General features: G+C 40.7%; 1 protein-coding gene across 1 annotated transcript in view; it reads left to right on the forward strand.

Annotated features, from left to right (window-relative positions):
- LOC145400735 (metabotropic glutamate receptor 6-like) overlaps window positions 1-21,465 on the forward strand; it is a 281,737-nt gene that overhangs the window by 169,368 nt on the left and 90,904 nt on the right. The gene's annotated exons all lie outside the window — the stretch shown is intronic.

Genomic DNA, 21,465 nt, shown 5'->3' on the forward strand with positions numbered 1-21,465 from the left:
AAATAATTATGAAAGTCCTATACATTATTCTGAAAAGTTTATTGGCCGGAAAGCGCGTATTACAGGGTTCGAAAAGCATTGTTCACTGTGGCAATTATTGTTAATTTGTTGAATCAAGAATGTTGTAAGCCACTGTACGGTCGTGGTCAACAGTTTTTCTGTTCATCTGTCACTCCGAATCACTGAATAATGAGTCAAACCAGTCTGATTATTTAGGCTTGTTTACCATACTTGATTGCCATACTTCACTCATCTGGGGATTTCAACTCATGAAGTGATTCCATTATCCAAGATTATATAAATAATATTAAGCAATCCTTAGTAAACGCATTATGGGATTAAATATTGGCTTCAGATGACCCAGATTTAATATATAGCAGCTTTCAAAACTATTTTCAGTATATCTTTCAATAAGCACTTCCCATTAATAAAAAAAAAAAAAAAGTTAAAGCAAGCCAAGCCACAAATCTAAGCCTTATAGAACAACAGAGATCAAGTCAATGATTAGAGACCAAAAATAGCGAGGAAATATGCTAGGAGACCCATCACATATGGAGAGGTGTTCCATAGGGTATTAATCAAGTCACCCAAGCATTAAGGACAGCATAAGATAATTATTTTAGGATAAAGCTTTATGAGTGTTTAGGCAACTCCAGAGAAACCTGGAGCATAATAAACTCAGTTCTGAATGGACTTAAACGTGACAAATTAAGTACAACATTTTTACACGACAGTAGAGAAATAATCAAACCAAAAGAAATCGCAGAATATTTCAATTCGTATTTCATTTGGTAAAAATCGGGCAACAAACATCGAAGATTCTAATGCAAGTTTTTCCATGTTTATTCATAACAGAATAGCATCAACATTTTCTTACACCAATCACAGAATCAGAATTACCAAGTGCCTTGAACCAAATGCGAAATTTCTCTCCAGGTAATGATGACATTCCCATGAGTGTTTTGAGAGAAGTGGTGTCGCAGTTATGTCGTGTTATACACTTGTATAATGCATCATTTACCACAAGTATATTTCCCGACCTTTTAAAAAATGCCAGAGTAACACCCATCTTTAATGCAGGAGATAATAAAATACTCAGTAATCATCGTCCAGTGTCAGTGTTACCATCCATGGGTTAAAATTTTGGAAAAAAAAAAATATGTATAACAAAATTGTGGACTTCTGTACGTCTTATAACATAATTTTTAAGGTACAATATGAATTTAGAAGAGGCTGCTCAACTGGGACTGCCCTAACTAACTTTAAAAATGATATACTTAACTCATTTGATAATAGGCAGTGCACAAAAAGCATATTCTTGGACCTTTCTAAGGCAATCGATGCCACTGACCATCAAATTTATTTTAAAAACTAGATCACTATGGCATAAGAAACATTACATATAAATAGTTTGAATCATACTTAACGAATATTCTACAATTAATATAATATAAGGACAGCAAATCCTCTCTTCAGAATATCTCTTATGGTGTCCCTCAGGGATCCATGTTGGGTCAGTTACTATTTATTCTATATATTAATGATATAGTCAGCTGTAGTAGGCAGTTCAAATTTATTCTGTTTGCTGATGACAGCACTGTTTATGCAAGGCACCAACACCTTCACACACACTTAATGACCTAGTAAATAGTGAATTAAACAATGTTAAAAGATGGATAACTTCCAACAAACTTACAGTGAATATAGAAAAAACTAAATATATAATCATTCACAGAAATAAGAATATTCCTCAGTCTAGACAGCCCATAAAAATTGGAGACACAATGGTGAAAAAAGAGGAAAGCATAAAATTTCATGGTACTGAGGTAAAGTTATCGTGGAATAATCACATACAAACTTGATTAACAAAAATGAACAAACAATGTGGCATTCTTTACCTTGTTCGAAATCGCATCAGTACTACTGCCCTAAAACATATTTGTTACTCACTAATATTCCTTTCCCTCCTACTGCCACACAGTATGAGGAACGGGAGGGAAGACTAAATTATATAACGTAGCTGCTGCACAAAGAAAAATCGTGCGAACAATCACTTACAGTTCTAAGTATTCCCATACTAATGAAGTATTTCTCAGCCTACGACTTTTGAAACTGGACGATGTTAATACCTATTGTAGTGCTATATTTGTTTACAAATCCATACATAACTACAGTAACGAGGGATTGTCCCATCTTCGCACTAGTGAAAGATATAAGCTATGTAATATCAGTGAATTAGAAACTCTACTGCTGACCACCAATCAGTCAGACATGCATTACCTTTGACGAAGGAAAGGTACAGAACAGCCTGCTTAGTGATAAAAAAAATAAACCCTCATTACCCAGCGTCAAGAATTCTCTAAAGTCTGATATATTACGCCAATACCATCTCGATTATCAGTAATCATAATATTTTATACTGTCTTTGTATATGTGCATGTATATGTATGCGTATGTGTGTTTGTGCATGCATATGTTTATACGGTATATGTATGCATGTGTATGTGCATGCATGTATATACGGTATATCTATGTATGTGTTATATGTATATGTGTGGGTGTATATGTATGTGCACCAGCGAGAGGGTTGTTGGGCGCTCTTACAGCACGTATAATTCTTTAACATGGATGAAGCATTGTGATATGTGGGGCATCCTGTAAGTATAAGTGCAAATATTAACGTTGGTAATTATTAGAACTCAAAACTGCAAAAAAAATCACTTACTGGGTGATTTCACAAAATCAGACTTTACTGATCTACCAGAAGACCCGCCGAGATGTCGTAAAAGTACCCCCGCTAATACCAATATACCAGTCCCGTATGAGACAGCCCTAGCATGTATTCAATATGGACGGTGGGTGTTAGCGCCGAAGTGGTGACATGTAGAGGTGTATGGTATGTAGGAGGACTACTGGGCCTTGAGGGCAGGCTGTGAAGCCTATGCCCAGAGTCGGACACGTAAAATATATATATATATATATATATATATATATATATATATATATATATATATATATATATATATATATATATATATATATATATATATATGTTTTGAGGCACCACATTTATAGACTCATATGTGACTGTAGAAGTTGCTCATTTGTACGGCCATCGTGCCCATAGATCCTGATTGTTTTTTGTGCGGGTGTACATGTATATGTGTGTATGAGAAAAACTGTATTGCTTAATATCTGCATTTTGGACTGCATATACTGTGGGTACACAGTAGAAGTACGTGTATGTACACATATGCAGTGTACAGTATATTAGTATCGAAGGGTATTGTGTACAGGTATGTATCTACTGTATGTGTATGTATTGAATATGAGTATGCATTCTTGTATTTGGAGGTGCATATGGGTGATTGGGTTGTATATGGTTATACAACGTGTATGAGTGTATGTTAAATTATGCTTAAATAAGTGTATATGTAATGTGTGTTTTTTCGTGTGTCTGGACTTAACTGTGTACACATTATTCGTATATGGTCAACACATATCATCATACTATCTTTAGGGTAAATGTATGTAGGTGTGGCAGGGAGGTTTTGAAAGTGAGTGAGTTGGATAAAAGAGAGAAAAAGATAGAGTATCAGGAGAAATTGAAAGATGAGTGGAACGCAGTGAAAGATCGGGAAAATGGCAGCGTGGAGGAGGAATGGCAGTTGTTTAAGAGTGCTGTGGTGGGGCATGCAGAAGAGGTGTGTGGTGTGAGATGTGTGGGTGGTGGTGTAAGAAAAGGAAGTGAATGGTGGTGCGAGGAAGTAAGTATGGCTGTGGCTGAGAAGAGACGGGCATATGAAGTGTGGCTGCAGAGGAAGGATGAGATGCCATATGAAAGGTATAAGGAAAAGAGGAATAGAGCGAGAAAGGCTGTGCGTGATGCTAAAGTGGCAGCAGATGAGAGGTGGGGTAGGCGGCTGACAGAGAATTTTCAACAGAATAAGAAAATGTTTTGGAAGGAGGTGAAAAGGGTGCGAAAGGGAGAGTCTGGGAAGGAAGAACGAGTAAAAGCAGAGGATGGAAGGATGTTAATTGAGATGGATGCAGTAAGGAAGAGATGGGCAGAGTATTTTGAAAGATTGTTAAATGTAGAGGAGGAAAGGGTGGCTGAGATTGTGGCAGATGGAAGGGTGCAAGGAATAAATGTGTTGGGAGAGTTGAATGATTCTTTGATCACGAAGGAAGAAGTGGAGAAGGCAGTAAAGGATATGAAAACAGGGAAAGCTGCAGGTATGGATGAGTGTGCTGTGGAATGCCTGAAGGGTGGTGGAGTGACTATTGTTGACTGGTTAGTAAGATTGTTGAATGTGTGCTTTGAGAAAGGTATGGTGCCAATTGACTGGGCAAGTGCTTGTGTGGTCCCGTTGTATAAAGGCAAGGGTGATAAGTATGAATGTACTAGCTTTAGGGGTATAAGTCTGTTGAGTGTTGTAGGTAAAGTGTATGGTAGAGTGTTAATTGTGAGAGTTAGAGAGGGTACAGAGGGAGTGATTAGTGATGAGCAGTGTGGCTTTAGGAAAGGGAGGGGATGCGTTGATCAGGTGTTTGCTGTGAGACAAGTGTGTGAAAAGTATTTAGCGAAAGGCAAGGATGTGTTTTGGGCATTTATGGATTTAGAGAAAGCGTATGATAGAATTGATAGGGAGGCTTTGTGGACTGTTTTAAGATTGTATGGACTTGATGGTAGGTTACTAAAAGGGGTGAAAAGTTTTTATGTAAATAGTAGAGCGTGTGTAAGAGTGGGAAATGCTGTGAGTGATTGGTTTCCCGTGAGAGTGGGGCTGCGACAGGGATGTGTGATGTCGCCTTGGTTGTTTAATATTTACATGGATGGTGTTGTAAGGGAGGTGAATGCAAGAGTTTTAGGTGGTCTGAGTTTGGTAAATGTTGATGGAGGAGAGTGGAATCTGAAGCAGCTGCTGTTTGCAGATGATACTGCACTGGTGACTGATTCAGAGGAGAGATTGAGACAGTTGGTAGAGGAGTTTGGAAGGGTGTGTGAAAGGAGGAAATTGAAAGTAAATGAGAATAAGAGTAAAGTGATGAAGTGTACGAGGTTGATAGATGGTAGGGGGATGAATATAGTTTTGAATGGTGAGTTGCTTGAGGAGGTAGATTGTTTTAAATATCTAGGGTCACATGTTGCTGTGAATGGAAGAATAGATGCAGAAGTGAAGTTTAGAATAAATGAAGTAGGAAAGGTGCTGGGAGGAATGAAAAAAGTGTTTAAATGTCGTTCGCTAAGAATGGATGTAAAGAGAAGGCTGTATGAGGGTGTTGTGGTACCAACTGCATTATATGGGGCTGAAACATGGAATGTGGGTGTAGCAGAAAGGAAAAGTTTGAATGTAATGGAGATGAGATGTCTGAGGAGTATGTGTGGAGTGACGCGTATGGATCGAGTGCGAAATGATGAAGTGCGAAGGAGAACCGGAGTTGTTCGGGAGATGGCTGGTAGAGTTGAGCAGAGGGTGTTGCAATGGTTTGGGCATATGGAGAGAATGGATAATGAACGATTGGTGAAAAAGATAACTAGATCTGATGTGAGAGGTGTAAGGCTGAGAGGGAGACCACGAATTGGATGGATGGACAGTGTGAAGAGAGCGCTGGATGCGAGAGGGATGTCTGTTGAGCAAGGAAGAGTGGCTGTGCGTGACAGAAATAAATGGAGAGAAATTGTGAATGAATAAGTGATGACGCAGCCCTGAGGGGATATTCTCCCGCATTTGGTCTGATCAGCTAGTCAGGTCAGGTGCGGGTAAGGGGATGGGTCTGTTATGATGTGGCAGGGGTAAACCAGTTCTGCTGTCGGGCCCTGCTGCGGATGTCACTGATTGCATTGCGCAGTTGACCCTTGTGCGGTGTGATGCGGTGAGGATCTGTCCGTTCTCCCCTTTGGGGCTAAGATGCGAATGAATGTGTTTGAATGGATGAGTAAATGGAGAGTGAGTCGTCCTGTCTCGGCTACCTCCCTTTCCTTGGGGGAAGCAGCCTAGGTATATATATATCTATATATATATATATATATATATATATATATATATATATATATATATATATATATGTGTGTGTGTGTGTGTGTGTGTGTATTTGTATGCAAATATGTGTTTAATTGTACCTTATATATGTGTAGATACGTATATGTAATGTGTGTTTTTTCGTGTGTCTGGACTTAACTGTGTACACATTATTCGCGTATGGTCAACACATATCATCATACTATCTTTAGGGTAAATGTATGTAGGTAACAGATTATTATTAAGTCAATATCAACAATAGTAATGCAAAAATATTGTTAGTTATTTCGAGTGTCAATATTGCTAGGAGCTTTAAAGAGAGTTTACTTTCAAATGGCTCAGCCAAATTTATGACAATAATTGTACATCCTTAACTCCTGTAAATTATGATTGGCTAAATAAACATTTCAGTTTCAAAAATTTCAGTTTCGTGAAAGGCCTAGTTACTGGTCTGCCGTAATATCCATGCACGCACACTGGTTTCCAGTCACTGAATAAGACATCTCCCGGACTCTCCACTAGTTGATATTATGGCCACATTATTATATCTCACAGTACTAATGTGTAGACAATTTCAAAGTATTTTGTGATTATCTCTGAACCATGTTATGAGTCTGACCTTTCCATATCATTGCTGGTTACATCTGTAATGTAACGTTGTCTATTGAAATTCCGGGCTTACTTCCACCTTTGCGCACTCATTTTTCATAATGTAACTGTTAATATCCCTAACGCGTATTATCTGCCATCCTGAGCTGGCATACAGGTATTTATATTGTAATTTTATTTCTCTATTGGGAGGAAAATCTTAAAGAAATGAAGTTGCCTGTACGGGTAGCTGTGGATGGCAGATATCACAGGCCAGGATACTAGTGTCTTCAAAAGTACAAAAGTAAATATGTTGCCTGCACTGCTGACATTAGGTTATTAGGCTCTCACCAGCTCTCCAGATACTGTAAGTTGTTCTTCCCCTTCCAAGTCCTCAGGCGTTTTGGTAAGGTCACTAAAAAAAAAAAAAAAAAAATTTAGACAAAGTGACCACAGTCCACCCGAATATCGATGATGTGTGGAAGACATAAGGCCACATAATGGAATAAAGTATGTTATAAGTATACATAATTTTTGGTGACTCTGGTTCTCTTCTGGTATGAGGATCCAAGTATCACACTTGAAGAGAGGACTTCCATGAAATATTTTTCAGTTTGTTGTCAAACTTCTCTCAGCTGAACAGTTTTAGGCACAGAGAGATAACGACTATTTATGATGTGTCATTCTCCTCCTGACTCTGTTATGCAAGTGAAATAGCGTTAACCTCGTTAACTCCTAAAGCTCGGATGATAGACAAAGCCGTCCAAGAACAGGTGTTTGGGTCACCTCAGTTGATGGACATATGTTTTTTTTGTTTCCCACCACACCAGCGTTTCAAGACATCCCTATTTTCTAATGTGCCCAGTGCTTGACGCAAGCTGCCTAGCCCTTGCCACCTCCATCATTGTCAAACCTCCCACTCATGCAAGGAAGGGGTTCAGTGAAAGTGCAACTGGGAGGAACGTTTAAGTGACAGCACTGTCACTGTCGGGTGAGGAGATGATGCCTGAAGAAAGAAGTTACCACGTGGAGTGACGTACCCAGACCGTCTACCTCTTCCTCCTCCTTGCCGCCATTTGAGCGACCCTGATGGCCCTCCAGAGTCCGAGAACTCTCCTTACCGTTGTGATGCCTCGGGAGAGTCCATTGAGGCGTTGGACTCTGTGGACAATGGTTGGATGGCCGAAAGTCACGTGCGATAGGAATGCTGCAGTACGGCATCCCAGCTTCTTTATGGCTTCCACGTGTCACCAACACACCACCAGCTACATTGCCCCAGCCTGGTAGTTCATGTGTGTGTTGGGGGGGGGGGTGAATATAATGTAAATTTCTGTATAACTGAAAAAAACTCTTGGTACTAAAAAATAAGGATTATTTTACTGTACAGAAACGGTGTTTTAATGATAGTAAGGAATGACATTCATGAAGTGGCTTAAGAGTGTAGAAAAAGTGCAATAAACATAAGCAGTAATAGAAAAGAAAACTACGGTATTAATAGCAATTGTTATGATCAAAAAATAACCTAGAAAAGAGTGTCTTTCCTGTAAGATGTTAGAAGATAAAGCTACATGTTTAAAAAACGTGCTTGACTGAATATGAAAGTGACCATAAAGTATACATGTATATGAATGTCGTGACAAAAAACAGTTTAGAAATTACTGCTATTCCTTTAGTGACGTAAGAACTTAGCCAAGTACAGTAAACTCTAAATAATCCATCGGTTTAGTACCTGGCGTGCATTATTATCCGACACAGCAGATAGATGGATTTAATACAACTGCTTGGGAAGCCCAGAAATAAAAATCCGTGCCATTCATCTCGTCACCCAAACACAGTTTCCTGATAGCTTTACTGTAACTTGAAATTTTGGCCCACAACAGATGGCCTTATTTAGTTCTTGTTGCCATACGAAGAGAGTCAGACAGATGGAAGCAGAATTGTTTTAGATTGCACATGATTAGTTTTATGATTCTTCATTGTAGTTGTAACGCTGATATTGTGTATCCAAGCATGTGATTTGAGGATAAAATGCATTTCTTGTTTAACTGGGTTTTATTATTTCTGAAACGAATGAACAGGCGTATCGTACTGAGTTCATGTATATTTCAGTACTGAAAAAACAGAAAACGGATGTATACAAGGGATCAGCATGCTGCGATTCCCCTCCATTATCATGATCATTTATATTTTTCAGGAAAAATCGGAGCGGGACAATATTTATTCAAAAATTTCATCCCACTTGTACAGTACCTCCATCACTGGGGGGGGGAGAGAGAGAGTTAACACTTATGTCAGCTGCACAGAGGCCAAAATTGCCTGATTCGGCATAATAAACATTGTCTTCGTCACCCTAAAGAGGATGTAAATTGTATTCCCTTTATTTAAGTTTCTCTCTTTCTGTTGCTTTCTTTTACAACCATTGGATGCAACTCAATAATGAATAAGAAAGATGGATAAAAGTAACATGAGGAGGAAAGGAAAGAAAGAAGACAGTAGAAAAGAGGGAGAGGAAAATTGGAAGAAAAAAGAGAAGTGGTCTGTCAGTGTGAGCTTTTATAATAAAAAAACATATCGCTACATACACAGACCGGCTCGCCTGGTACCCCTAGTTTAACAAATGACTACATAATCTGACTATTGTACATATACATACCAAGTAGGCATGGAAAGCCTACTGTGTGTTTTAGGTGTAAATAACCTATATTCTTGTTTAAAACTGTTTTACAAATCATTACACGTAAAAGTTGGTGGTGGTGAAACACCAACCCCCCTTTGCAACACTGGGACCTCCTTGTATAATAGTGAGATTTTATCATGCATATTAAAATGTTTAATGTTGTTTTCCTATGTCTGAGCAGTTATATAGTTCAGGTATAATGTCTTAAATGGAGTTGGACCCCTTGGGGAACTCGGGAGGGTATTATATCACTATCCATCAGTAGATAAAGTAACGGCACCTCCTGGACAGCTTTGCGCCAGGTAGAAGAGTTTACTGTAATTGTCTTTCACGTAATATTTTCGGAGATATGGTAAACTACTGGTTAAAAACAACGAGTTAGAGTGAAAAAGAATGTACACTTTCGTAGCACAGGTTTTGAAAATGTGCTAGAGATAAAGAGAAGGCGATCTTTCATAGCAAGTACTGTGTAACTTAGTGTGAAAACCTTGGTATTCTCCCCACCAGCACAATACTTAGTGAAGTGCCACTCTGGAACAACCAGAAAAATTGGGCGAATAAGATGAACGAGCCACATGTATGGGGTGCTATGATTAATTCTTAAGGCAGTGGAGGAGGGGAAAGGCCTAGTGGGGCACGAGTGAGTGAGAGAGGGGCAGCCAGCTCCTACCCAGCCCATCCTGACCTGCACAGCCAGTCTGCCTCAGCCACAGACTCGTATGATCATACAGATACTGCCTTGCAGTGATCCCCCATAATATTGATATTCTTCTCCTTCTCATTCCACAATGCCTCCATCTAGAGACATCAGGACGCTTGCAGTCGTGAGATAAAGGATTAGTGATTATTCTGATCTTTCATTCAGTGTACAAGATAGTTTAATTACTGAGATATAGTCTGAAAACAGGCAATTTCTGGAAAAATGCCCACATACAGAGAATGTCGAGTCAGACTGACCCCCGAGCTTTGGGTGTTAGCTCGTTTCAATTGCCGACCTTAGACTGTCTTGTGTTCCTGCAAGTACGTCACTCATTCTGTCCGAAAAGGAGAGCATGTTTTCACCCCTATTTGTATGTTTGTGTGTTTGTCTGTTAGCAGGATTACTAAAAAACTAAACAAGAAGAGGTACCAAGGCACAGCCCGGCAGTTATTTTAGTGCTGACATATAAATACTACTGGATATCTAGTCAAATATATCACATATCAAATTTGGAGTAAATCGGGTGAAAATTGACGATTTTATGCACATTTGAAGTATTAGGCCCAACCTAGCTGACATTGACCCCCTACTAGGAGGTGACCCCTCTGATGTAATAAGGCATTTTATAGGATGCAGATTTGAAAGATGCACCTTTAGGTGACGAATTTGAAAGGAGTTATGGCGGAAAAAAAAAAAAAAAAAAAAAATTGGGACCAACAGCCTGAGCCTCGACCCAATTTGGCCCCAAATTAAATCAGGTGATCAGAAGTTCATAGCCCATCATCCCTGTAATATTAGTCAAAATCTCACCAGTACATTTCGTGTAATGTTGTTACGGACAGACAGACAGACAAACTGGGTGGAAACAATACCCGTCCCCAAGCCCCTCTAGGGCGGGGATGGGTAAAGAGAGATTTGGACCAAACTCAGTGGGTAGATAGCCCATGTCCCAGGGAACAATCGATTCACTTTTGAGACCGATGTTTGTTTGTTTGTTATCAGGATTACTCATGAACTAAACGAGAGATTTGGACCAAATTTGGTGGGTAGATAGCTCATATTCCAGAGAATAAACTTTTAACTTTTGGGTCCTATGTGGATCGTATTACATATTTGGGATCCTGAAAGCACTTTTTGCGAAACCCTTATCAGTGATCAGAAATCCTAACCCATTATGAGGAGTGGGTCGAAATTACATTGCCCTTGTCAGAGAGATGCACTCCAGTGAGTGCCCCTCTGGTTACACCTTTGCTCTTTATTCATATAATGCTTTGAATTATGTCCCATACATCAGCACTAATTTCCATAGATTTGTGATAAATAAATGACAGAAATTATATCGTTTCAACAATGACATAATACTTATATTGAAGCCCAGGCAGTTATATTTAGAGTTTATCAATTTATATTAGGTACTTCGCAAGAGAGCTTACAGAGGTTGGGGGAGTGGACTTTCTGACCACTACTTGGTGGTGGCCAGAATCAAGATCCAATTAAGATGGAGAAATAGAAGAAGGGAAGGGTGGCAAGAAGGAGTATTTGTAAGGAGAGTGGAAAGGTTACAAGAGGATGAGAAAAAGGCAGAGTATAAGAAAGAAGTGGAGGAACGATTGGGCAAATATGAATTGGAGCAGATGGGGGACATGGAAGGTGTGTGCAGGATATTCACAGAAGAAATATGTGCATCATGTGATGTGGTAAGTGGGATGAAGAGAAGACAGAGGGGTGTGCAAGGAACATCGTGGTGCAATGAAGAGGTGAGACAGTCTGTGGCACAAAAGATGAAAGCATACAATGAATAGATGAGAAATAGGGACGTGGAAGAAGTTGAGAGGCTGAAGAGAGAGTTATATGTAGAAAGGAAGAGAGAGGTGAAAAGATTCGTAAGAGAGTAAGAAGAGAGTGGATGACGAACTTGGAAGGAATTTGAGTGTAAAGTGGAGGGACTGTAAGAAAATGTTCTGGAAAGAGGTGGAAAGAGTAAGACAGGGTGGAAGTCAAGTTAGTAGGGGAGTGAAAGATAAAAATGGTAGATAACTAGTGGAGAAGGGAGAAAAAGTGAGCAGATGGAGAGAACACTTACGGAATTGCTGAACACAGAGGATGGAAGTAATGTGAGTATAAGTGGCTGGGGAATGGCTGGGAGAAGGAGGGGGGTGAGAAGACAGGAAGAAATCAGTAGGATAGAAGTTGTGGAAGCAATGAAGAACGTTAAATTGGGGAAAACCCCAGGAATTGATGGAGTGTGTGGTGAAATGCTGAAGCATGGGGGAGAGATAGTAGTAGAATGGATGTGGAAAATGTGCAGATTGGCCTGGGAGGAAGGTAGAGTCCCGGAGAATTGGAAGTCAAGTATAATTATTCCCTTGTACAAAGGAAAAGGGGAAAAAGAGGTGTGTGGTAATCATAGGGGCATTTGTCTTCTTAGTATAATAGGAAAAGTGTATGGTAGGATACTTATTGACAGAGTTAGAGAAAGAACAGAGGAATTATTTGGAGAAGAACAGGGAGGCTTTAGGAAGGGAAGAGGTTGTGTAGATCAGATATACATTCTTAGACCTTTAGTGGAAAAGTTTCTAGAGAAGGGAAAGAAGTTGTATGCGGCTTTCATGGATTTGGAGAAAGCATATGACAGGGTGGATAGACAAGGATTGTGGAAAGTATTAAGAATATATGGAGTAGATTGGAAGTTGTTGAATGCTGTGAAGAGTATGTATGATGGTGCTAAGGCTGCAGTGCATGTGGATGGTGAACTGAGTGAATTTTTCTCTTTGAAGGTTGGGTTGAAACAGGGATGTGTCATGTCTCCATGGTTGTTCAATCTGTACATGGATGGGGTAAAAAAAAAAAAAAAGAGGTACAAGGTAGGGTAGTGGATGTTGGAGTGGCCCTGGTGAGAGAGGGTAGTGTCTGGAAACTCCCTGTACTATTGTTTGCAGATGATACTGTGTTGTTGAGTGAAGATGAAGGAGAGCTGCAAGGCTTGGTGGATGACTTTGACAGTGTGTGTAAGAAACGGAATCTAAAGGTGAATGTAGGGAAGAGTAAAGTGATGGGCTTTGAGAGAGGTGAAGTCAGTGAATGTACAGCGAGGTTGGATGGTGAGGAAATGGAAAATGTGAGTACGTTTAAGTACTTGGGTAGTGTGATGAGTAAGGATGGAGGTTTGGAGGGTGAAGTGCTTGAAAGGGTACAGCAGGGAAGAAAGGTTGCTGGTTCCTTGAAAGCGGTGACAAGAAGCAGGGAAGTGAGCATGGAAGTGAAAAAGTTACTAAATGACAGTATTGTGATACCAACGGTAACGTATGGAAGTGAAGCTTGGACGTTGCTGGAAGGACACAAGTCAAGAGTGAGAGCAATGGAAATGAGTTATTTAAGAGGAGCCTGTGGAGTCACATGGAGAGACAGGGTGACAAATGAGGATGTAAAGGAGCGTTGTGGTGTGGATGTGGATGTTATAGGAAGCGTTAGGAGGAATACACTGAGGTGGTTTGGCCATGTGGAGAGGATGGAGGGTGAAAGACTGACGAAGAGAGTGTATGTGAGTGAGGTGGAGGGAGGAAAAGGGAGAGGGAGGCCGAGGATGAGATAGAGGGATGGGGTGGAGAGGTATATGAGAGAGGTGTGTGAGTTAGGAGCGGGGCAGTGAAATGGCGGGGGACAGGGCGACGTGGAGGCGGTTTGTTTATGGCCACCCAGAACGGGATTGAGGCGTCTGGCAATAGATAGATAGATAGTTCACAAGATATTTCCTTGAATTTTAATCGTGACATATAATGCCAAAGTTGTTTTCACTGGCGTCATATTGAAGTTCCGGAACCAACACTCTGTTTCAAAAACAGATCAGTCAGTTTCCAGCTGTATGAGTACAGACTTCATCCACAGTTTCACAATTCAGGCCTGATGGTTTATCATCCATTAAAAGTCCTACTACACTGCCTCCTGTCCATACAGGCAGTATGTCACCGAAGGCAAGTAGGCACTGCCTCGACAAATTAGAGACTGGGACATTAAACAATCTGGAATCCATGAAAATCTTCTTGTTCGGTGGTGAAAGCCTCTCAGAAGATTATCAACCTGATACCTTACTGACTGAATTAGAAACATTAGATGGCATGTTGTAGGTCTGAGTAAGATCCACAGAATGAAAGTGAAATTCAGCTCAAAGACGGCAACCACCTATTGTACTAAAGAAGAAAGCAGAATGAAAGTTGTGTAGGATTTTTGAATAACAGAAATCTCGTAGAGAACCTTGTTAAATTCAGCAGTATGTCTGAGAGAACATCATGGATTATAATTAGATTACTCAAAAGGTACATCCTGAAAGTATATTCACCCACGTGTCAGTGTCAAATGAAGAAATGGAAACATTCTCTGACTATATCTCCGAGAGTATGGAAGAAGACCAAATATACTATAGTCATGGGAGATTTCATTGCAAAAGTTGGCAAATCAAAAAAAAAAAAAAAAAAAGGAGAAACATCTAAGGGTATATTTGGAGTCAGAGAGAGGATTGATAGAGATGAAATGGTGGTAAATTTTGATGACAGGTATAACATAAGGATAATGAACACATTCTTCAACAGAAGAACTGGGTGAAAATAGACCAGAAGTCCAAACGAAGAAACAAAGAATGAAATCGACTTCATTATAGCACATAACAACACGATAACTAATTTCACAGTTATCAGTAATAAAATGGTGGCTTCACAACCAACTTCAATATCAGAAGTGAAGAAAAAGAAACTAACTGAAAATACAACGGTATGGTCAATAAAAGTAAGAGAAAACAAAGCTTCCTTTCAGTTAATAGATGAACAATCTTCATGCTCAAAGGTTTACCGAGTGTGACACTGGTGAATTTAATGGTAGACTACAAACATGTTCAGGGAGTCAGCGGAGGTAATAAGGAACGCAACTACAACCAAAGCCAACAAGTATTCAGAAACGACCCTTAAGATCATGAAAACAAGGAATGAGATGAAGGGAAAAGCAGAGAAATATGAAACGAGGCAGAATGAAAGATTACCAGCACGAGACTGATGCAAAGTGAAAGAGAGACGTGGATCAGACCAAAGAGACCATCAGAAAAGGAAAAACTCTGAAACATGTCCGAAGCAAAATGACACGAGGAAAGAAACAGATCCAGGGGCGGATCCAAAAAATCTGGAACGAAGGGATGGGGGGGCGCAAGTCCAACTATCTGTGTTGTTTTTGGAATCAAGCTAACCGTCCTTGCAAACCTAATGCTGAGTATATTCGTGTAAGGGTTCCTTATCTGGTTAATCGACCTTGGTTTATCGCTGGCGGAAGGTGTTTGTGTGTGTGTGTGTGTAATTCACCGGGTCGGTCAGGATCACTTGATGGTCGTGATCGTCAGCTTTTACCCTCCCGGAAGTGAGCTGAGAGCTCATATAGTCCGATCTAAGGGCGAGGCTGTGACCTTCACACACGCACACACCCATCCCCTTGCTCAAGGGGGACAGTAACCGCCCACTTCGTCAGTGAAACTTTTCGCAACCTGAGCGAGGTGCGAACTCCCGTCTACCAGATGGCAAGCGAGAACGTTACCACTGAGCCAGCGAGCGGTGTGTGTGTGTGTGTGTGTGTGTGTGTGTGTGTGTGTGTGTGTGTGTGTGTGTGTGTGTGTGTGTGTGTGTGTGTGTGTGTGTTGTGTGTGTGTGTGTGTGTGTGTGTGTGTGTGTGTGTGCTGGTGTGGGTGCTGGTGTACGTGTGTGTGAGTGTGTGCATGTGTGTGTGTGTTCGTGGGTATGTGTGTGTGTGTGTGTGTGTGTGTGTGTGTGTGTGTGTGTGTGTGTGTGTGTGTGTGTGTGTGTGTGTGTGTGTGCTGGTGTGGGTGCTGGTGTACGTGTGCGTGCGTGTGTGCGTGTTCGTGGGTATGTGTGTGTGTGTGTGTCTGTGCATGACAACGGATCCTATGAAGCGAGTATAACAAAAAAAAAAAAAGCTCAGATTCCTTTGCTATGACATCACGCGACATCAATTCTAACAGGCAAGGCAAAATGTCTGAAGTGGTCTGCGATACTCTTGATTAGCTATGCATCAGAATGGATCGCAATCCAGCTATGCAAGGCTCAGTTTTTAGCTGATTTTCCAAAGACCTCTTAAAGTTTGCCATCAGGGGCCAATACCCAACACATAATGATACTCAGTTGAAGCATGGTTCATTTTCCTATTTTACTACCACGGTGTCCGACAAAATGCACGAGACCAACATTCTTCACGTCCTCTGAAAGTGGATTCATGAACAGCATTGTGTGGGCAGAATCACTCGCGAAGATGTCGATTGTTCTATCATAATCCAGGGGGATATCGCAGTGGACAAACAACAGAATGAGGACGTTCAAGCGGTCTTCCATCATGGTGCTCCTGTGAACATTCTTGATATACTTCAGTGCTGAATTGGCTCTTTCAACCCCAACACTTGTCACAGGGGTCAGCGTCAGTAAGTGGAGTATAGTGCACACGTTGACATAGCCTCTCGAGTTGCAATACTGATGTTTCAGAGTTGATTCAAGTGAAATTGGCATCTCTGGTACACATTTGCCACTGAGCATTCCATAACCTAAGCTCCTGTTCGAAAGACACAGGAAATGGCTGGTCTGGTTGGTAATACTGAAGCAGCCCATGTACACGATCATCAGTGAGATTTCCGAGGTTTCCAGGAATAACCAAAAGGCCTTGCCAAGCATGAACTGTTAGCTGTGGGAAGTGGGATGCTAGCTTTTCTGCCATGTTGTCCACAAATGGAAGAAATACTGATCTTTTGTAGTACTCCCAGCAGGATGCCAGCTTTTCTGCCATGTTTTCCACAAACGGAAGAAATACTGATCTTTTGTAGTACTCCTCGACATTCTCTGTCTCCACATGACTGCGCAGTGTCTGCTTCTTACAGCGTCGTGGCATCTCGATAGAATGGTTACTCTTCTCAGCCAAATTCAGTAGCAGCCTTAAACACACTCCGGATAATTTTTCCTGATCTTTCGTATCTCACTGAGCACAAGGTCGATTTTCTCATGTGCTGTGATTACATTCATGGTACTTCCTTGCAAAAGCACATTCAGAGACTTGGTGAAGCCAGAGATAAACAAGGCAGACTGGAAGGCACACAGAAAAGTAGAACTGGTAATCTGAGACAAAAGTCCAATTGCTTCTGTGCGTGCCTTCATATCCCAGCCTTCCTTCGATGTGATAGCATCGCGACAGTCTGTGAAAGGTTTGTATAGTTGAAGGAAATCCTCAAGACAGTTGTGCTTTTCCACCCACCGAGTTGCACACATTGGTGCGATATTGCTCTTTCTAAGTGGTTTCAGTCCTGAAGCACGCTTGTCCTGACTGAACTCTTCAAGGGGTTTATCTACTTGACATTGACGTTTTGGTGAGTACTTGAAGATCCCCACTGTTCTCATGTTTTCCATCAAGCAGTGGATGGCGGGTACACTGCAGACTTTGCAGAGGGCAAGATTCAGGTCGTGAATTGCGCAGCGAAAGTATAGTGCTCTGTTTACCATCTTCCGGATATTTGCAGCACTGCCATTCTGCACACCTGCCATATTGCCAGCACCATCTTCTTGTATGATCTTGTATTTCTTCGTGTATAAGCAACACCAGTCGAACAGGGCAGTACTCCTGAGGTTGATGGCAAGCTGGTGATAGGGAGAGCTGGAGCTCCCGTTTCACCAGCCCTCAGGACTTGATCCTGACCATCTCCCTTTTCTGAACATTTTCAGTGCATTCATTTACACAGAGAGTAGGCCAGCATGCTCTCATAATACCTCTACCTTCAACTGTCTACACCACACTACATGCGCATAACATATCACACCTTCTATTCACATCTTTAGTAATGGCCGCTGCAATCTTACAATCAAATGAGGTGGTACCTCGGATTGCCACCACCAGCAGGGTAGGGCTGGAGGCACATGGTCCTCCCGGTCGCCATCAAGCGACTGTGCCAGCAGCGACTGTTGCTATTTCCCGGAATGCTCGTTGGCGAAGAGGTGACGGTGCGGCCTTATTCTGTACCAACATCAGCGGCCTTACCACAAATTTAAACTCAGTTCATTTTTTCCTTCAGTCCATATCTCCTATGGCCCTTTTCCTCACAGAACCACAAATCGCACCCTCTACGGATATACCTCCATTTTGTTTTCCCGGTTACCATCTCCTTACAAACTTTCGAAACAAGGGCGGCACCTGTTGTTATATCAAATCCCAATATGCAGTTGATACTATTTTAAACTTCACTTCATCCAGTTTTGATTACTCATTATATAAATTAAATTGCCAAAACATTACCAAATATATCTGTGTAGTTTATCGTTCCCCCAATGCTTCTTCAGAACCCAGTGTATTTGATTCCATATCCACTCAGTTGAGTAACCTTGACCTTGCCCTTGGCAATGAAATTACCATTTTGGGTGATTTTAACATACACAATGTTGAATGGTTATTGCATTCTGCCCGGACTGAACGCTGGTCTAGAATGCGAGCTGTTTGCGGAATCGTTTAATCTCACCCAGTTGGTAAAGCAACCAACCAGAATACCTGATAATCCTGACCATAATGCCCATCTCTTGGATTTATTCTTGACAAATAATCCAGATCAATACAGGATAGAGGCACTGTCACCACTTGGATCCTCTGACCACAATCTCATCAAAGCCTCATTAGTTAACCCTCCTACACCTCCCCATTCCGAACCTGTCAGGGTGACCCGATGGCACTTTGACAGGGCAGACTGGGATGGATTTAGAAATTATCTTGCTGATGTTCCATGGCAGTCTTTCTTCTCTAGTGATCCCAATTCTACCCAGTCCCACATTTGCGACTTAATACTAGCTGGTATGGATTTATTCATACCAAGTCAACAATTCACTAAAAGATCAAACTCTCCAAAATGGTTTGATGGCAATTGTGCCAGAGCAACAGCCCAAAAGTCATTAGCATATAACTCTTACTTAAAATCAAAAACATCTGAATCACTCTCCCAATTTAAAATTACTAGAAATCATGCAAAGGCTGTATTAAATCTATCTAAATCAAACTTTCTTCAAAAGCAAGCATCAAAACTACTTAACAACCCTAATGACAATAGAATATTCTGGTCAACTCTTAATTCTTTCAATAATAACTTTAACAAGTCATCTTCCATTCCCCCACTAAAATCTTCAGATGGCAATATTACAAATGACCCACGTGGGAAAGCAGATATCTTTGCTAGTACCTTTGCAAGAAACTCTACCATAGATGATACCAGCCAGAATGTCTCAGTACTGGAACTTGATTCTCCCGAAATTGCCCCACTTAAAATACAGACAAGATTCGTAAAATCAATCCTGGACAATTTACCTACCAACAAAGCTCCAGGCCCAGATGGAATTCCGCCAATTGTTTTGAAAAAGTGTTCCCCTGAACTTGCCTCTGTCCTAGCCAAATTATTCAGACTATGCATACGTACTTCTTTATTCCCAAATTCATGGAAAGAAGCCAATATCCACCCAGTTCCGAAGAAAGGAAGTTCGTCTGACCCCTCCAATTACAGACCAATAGCTGTCACATCTTCTCTTGGAAAGGTATTTGAAACTTTAATTAATAAGCATATTGTTAAACATCTTGAATCTGACAACTTAATTAGTGATAGACAATACGGTTTTCGCCACGAAAGATCCACCATTGACATACTCAATCTCTTAACTCATACCATCCATCAGTAATTGATCTTTTTGGAGAAACTCATGCAGTAGCTCTTGATATCTCTAAAGCTTTCGACAGAGTATGGCACCGTTCCCTGCTGTCCAAACTCCCTTGCTATGGACTAACGTCTTTTGTTCCTTTGATTTCTTCTTATCTTAGTGACAGGAAAATAAGAGTAAAAGTAGATGATGTATATTCGAATTTCCACTCAAATAACGCCGGCGTGCCGCAGGGATCAGTTCTGGTGCCAACCCTATTTCTGGTTCATATTAATGATCTCTTATCTGTCACTCACAATCCCGTTCACTCATATGCAGATGACTCAACACTACATAGTTTATTCACACTCAGACATCCATTTACAAAGTCTAATATCTCTACCTCTCAACTCAGTACAGCCATCTCCATAAATCAAGATCTAGCTACAATCAGTGAATGGGGACAAAACAACCTTGTCTCTTTTAATACTAGTAAAACTAAATATATACAGTTTACTAATAGACAGATATTGCCAGATTCGTACATTACCTTCAGTGCTACTAATATTCCCATCTCCAAAAGTATTGAAATTCTTGGTTTCTCACTTAACAGTGCCCTCAGCTGGACCTCTCATGTCAGATCACTTGCTAAAACCGCCTCAAAGAAACTTGGATTATTGTACAGAGTCCGTAACTTCTTCGCAGATGAGCAGTTGGCTATAATTTATAAGAGTCATGTGCGCTCTCAGCTTGAATATTGCTCACCCTTGTGGAATGGTTGTGGAGAGGTTGCATTAAGACAGCTAGACAAAATTCAGAATAAAGCTGTTAGAATCATTAACAACCCTGCCATTACATATAAACTACCTCCCCTGCAAGTAAGAAGGAATGTTACCTCCCTTGCATTATTTTACATATATTTTTTTGGCAAATGCTCAGACGAAGTTGCGTCCATGGTGCCACCTCTCCATGCCTTCCCTCGTGCTACACGGGCATCTGGTAACGCTCATGACTGGAATGTCACTCAACCATATTGCAGAACTTCTGCCTATCAGAATTCTTTCATTCCCCGAACTGCATCTTCCTGGAACTCGCTTCCCCAGAGTTGTTTTTCTCCAAATTTCAACCCACAACTGTTCAAGTCTAACTGTTACAGATATTTTATGAATAGAGGACACCAGTAATCTGGTGTATGGATTTTTTTTTTCCCATTTGTTTTTCCTTCCTCCGTTCTGTTATTAAAAAAAAAAAAAAAAAAAAAAGCCTATCCGATCTGTTGAACAGGGGGGCGCGCGGTAGATGCGCCCCCCCACCCCCCCCGATCCGCGCCCGACATCTAATTACTGAAAGACGAAAATTGTGAAGTCATCAAATGCAGAGAGGAGTTGGTGAAGAGAGTTAACGAATTTTACAAAGAAGACATGAATCTGTTACAATAGTACCAATAGCTGAATTTTTAACTGACAAAAATGAAATACCAGAGGGAACACCAGATGAAGTAGAGCTTTCTCTTCAAAGTATTAAAAGGGGAAAAGCCACAGAAGGTGAAATAGTAACAGATTTACTGTCAGATGTAGGAGCAGATTTTAGAACTAACTCACCCACTTGTTTACCCAATGCAAAAAGAAGAAAATCCCCAAAGCATGGTGTAATGCAATAGTTGTTATGCATTATATATATATATATATATATATATATATATATATATATATATATATATATTTATATGGAGCCTCTGTGGTACAATGGTAGAGTGTGTATTTTCTTACATGGAAGAACCAG

This window comes from Coenobita brevimanus, chromosome 53 (assembly GCF_032717465.1).
Source record: "Coenobita brevimanus isolate Jiangsu-jjx chromosome 53, ASM3271746v2, whole genome shotgun sequence".
NCBI classification, from domain to species: Eukaryota; Metazoa; Arthropoda; class Malacostraca; order Decapoda; family Coenobitidae; genus Coenobita; species Coenobita brevimanus.